Source organism: Cryptomeria japonica, unplaced genomic scaffold (genome assembly GCF_030272615.1).
Source record: "Cryptomeria japonica unplaced genomic scaffold, Sugi_1.0 HiC_scaffold_111, whole genome shotgun sequence".
Classification (NCBI taxonomy): domain Eukaryota; kingdom Viridiplantae; phylum Streptophyta; class Pinopsida; order Cupressales; family Cupressaceae; genus Cryptomeria; species Cryptomeria japonica.
In genome coordinates this window covers 121,481-125,000 of record NW_026728933.1, presented here as the reverse complement: position 1 = coordinate 125,000, position 3,520 = coordinate 121,481, and positions in this window count along the sequence as shown.

Here is a 3,520-nt window from a genome sequence, read left to right as displayed (position 1 = left end):
GCTCTTTAATATCTCGTTAATACCGCCAAGGAAATGGCACAAGCGCACACACACAAGCATCCTCGGAAGAGGACAGTTCGAGTGACAGGTCAAATCCAAGAGTTCCGAAGACTACCTCCAGGAACAATCGGGAACAAGACCGATTACAAGTCGTCGAGTCTGTTACTGGGCGAACACGAGATGCGCACAGGAAATCGATCAGCCCTCACAATGGCCCAAGGCCAGAGATCGGACTGCTACGATTTACCCCAACAATCATCGTGCCACTCTTCGCAGAGAGGTGATAGACGCCAAGGAGCCCGCGCATAGCAATCGAGGTGTAAAAAGGGCGTTGAAGGCAGGAAGCCTGGACGAAAGAGGCTACGAGGTCACCTCGAAGCGGTCTAAGAGTCGGGCGCACTTGGGGCGACTACCAGTGCCAACCCCTTATCCCGCGGTGCGTCCGACACAGAGAAATTTCCAAGGCGGCCAAGGAGCCTCCCCGCATAGCAATCGGGGTGTGAGCTTACAGATGCAGCATTGATAGCAATCGAGGTGTGAGGCGAAGGATGCAGAAGTGAGAGCCGAGGGATGTAGCAGAGATAGCAATCGGGGTGTGTGATGCAGCAGAGATAGCAATCGAGGTGTGCGGTGGGAAGGGCCCAGCAGCCAGATGCATGAAGCGACGGATGAAGCAGTGATGACAACTGGGCTGTGAGGAGAGGAGGGATGCAGCCAAGAAAGCAATCAGGGCTCGAGGCAAGGGATGCATCAAGGATAGCAATCATGTTGTGAGGCGAGATTCCATAGGCTAAACGTGAGAGGCTGCAGGGTCGACTCAGAGAGGTCTATGCATGTGAGAGGCTGAAAGCAAGGTCGACTCGGAGCGGTCTATGCATCAGGCGCGCTTGGGGCGACTACCAGTGCCAACCCCTTATCCCGCGACGCGTCCGACAAAGAGAACGTTCCAAGGCGGCAGAGGAGGTTACCAGCCGAAGGATGCAGTAGCGATAACAGGTATAGTTCCGCGGCGGCCGAGAAGACTCACCGCATAGGAATCGGGATGCGAGGCGAAGGATGCGCCGGGAAGGCCCCGACGACTAGGAAGAGGCTGCAGGGCCGCCTCGGAATGGTCCAAGCATCGGACGCGATTGGGACGACTACCAGTGCCAACCCCTTATCCCGCGATGCGTCCGATACACAGATAGTTCCAACGCGGCCGAGGAGCCTCACCGCATATCAATCGGGGTGCGAGGCGAGGGATGGGGCGGGAAGGCCCCAACGGCTACACGGAAGAGGCTTCAGGGCCACCTCGGTATGGTCCAAGCATCGGACGCGCTTGGGGCGACTACCAGTGCCAACCCCTTATCCCGCGATGCGTCCGATACACAGAAGGTTGCAAGGCGGCCGAGGAGCCTCACCGCATAGCAATCGGGGGTGCGAGGCGACGGATGCGGCGAGATGGCCCCAATGGCTAGACGGAAGAGGCTTCAGGGCCGCCTCGGAATGGTCCGAGCATCGGACGCGCTTGGGGCGACTACCAGTGACAACCCCTTATCCCGCGATGCGTCCGATACGAAGACGGTTCCAAGGCGGCCGAGGAGCCTCACCGCATAGCAATCGGGGGTGCGAGGCGACGGATGGCCCCAACGGCTAGACGGAAGAGGCTTCAGGGCCGCCTCGGAATGGTCCAAGCATCGGACGCGCTTGGGGCGACTACCAGTGACAACCCCTTATCCCGCGATGCGTCCGATTCGAAGATGGTTCCAAAGCGGCCGAGGAGCATCACCGCATAGCAATCGGGGTGCGAGGTGGGGGATGCGGCGAGATGGCCCCAACGGCTAGACGGAAGAGGCTGCAGGGCCGCCTCGGAATAGTCCAAGCATCGGACGCGCTTGGGGCGACTACCAGTGACAACCCCTTATCCTGCGATGCGTCCGATACGAAGATAGTTCCAAGGTGGTCGAGGAGCCTCACCGCATAGCAATCGGGGTGCGAGGTGGGGGATGCGGCGAGATGGCCCCAACGGCTAGACGAAAGAGGCTGCAGGGCCGCCTCGGAATAGTCCAAGCATCGGACGCGCTTGGGGCGACTACCAGTGACAACCCCTTATCCCGCGATGCGTCCGATACGAAGATAGTTCCAAGGTGGCCCAGGAGCCTCACCGCATAGCAATCCGGGTGCAAGGGGGGGGATGCGGCGAGATGGCCCCAACGGCTAGACGGAAGAGGCCACAGGGCCGCCTCGAAATAGTCCAAGCATCGGAGCCTCACCGCATAGCAATCCGGGTGCAAGGGGGGGGATGCGGCGAGATGGCCCCAACGGCTAGACGGAGGAGGCCACAGGGCCGCCTCGGAATAGTCCAAGCATCGGACGCGCTTGGGGCGACTACCAGTGACAACCCCTTATCCCGCGATGCGTCCGATACGAAGATAGTTCCAAGGCGGCCGAGGAGCCTCACCGCATAGCAATCGGGGTGCGAGGTGGGGGATGCGGCGAGATGGCCCCAACGGCTAGACGGAAGAGGCTGCAGGGCCGCCTCGGAATAGTCCAAGCATCGGACGCGCTTGGGGCGACTACCAGTGACAACCCCTTATCCCGCGATGCGTCCGATACGAAGATAGTTCCAAGGCGGCCGAGGAGCCTCACCGCATAGCAATCGGGGTGCGAGGTGGGGGATGCGGCGAGATGGCCCCAACGGCTAGACGGAAGAGGCTGCAGGGCCGCCTCGGAATAGTCCAAGCATCGGACGCGCTTGGGGCGACTACCAGTGACAACCCCTTATCCCGCGATGCGTCCGATACGAAGATAGTTCCAAGGCGGCCGAGGAGCCTCACCGCATAGCAATCGGGGTGCGAGGTGGGGGATGCGGCGAGATGGCCCCAACGGCTAGACGGAAGAGGCTGCAGGGCCGCCTCGGAATAGTCCAAGCATCGGACGCGCTTGGGGCGACTACCAGTGACAACCCCTTATCTCGCGATGCGTCCGATACGAAGATAGTTCCAAGGCGGCCGAGGAGCCTCACCGCATAGCAATCGGGGTGCGAGGTGGGGGATGCGGCGAGATGGCCCCAACGGCTAGACGGAAGAGGCCACAGGGCCGCCTCGGAATAGTCCAAGCATCGGACGCAGCTTGGGGCGACTACCAGTGACAACCCCTTATCCCGCGATGCGTCCGATACGAAGATAGTTCCAAGGCGGCCGAGGAGCCTCACCGCATAGCAATCGGGGTGCGAGGTAGGGGATGCGGCGAGATGGCCCCAACGGTTAGACGAAAGAGGCTGCAGGGCCGCCTCGGAATAGTCCAAGCATCGGACGCGCTTGGGGCGACTACCAGTGACAACCCCTTATCCCGCGATGCGTCCGATACGAAGATAGTTCCCACGCGGCCGAGGAGCCTCACCGCATAGCAATCGGGGTGCGAGGCGAGGGATGCGGCGAGATGGCCCCAAAGGCTAGACGGAAGAGGCTGCAGGGCCGCCTCGGAATAGTCCAAGCATCGGACGCGCTTGGGGTGACTACCACTGCCAACCCCTTATCCC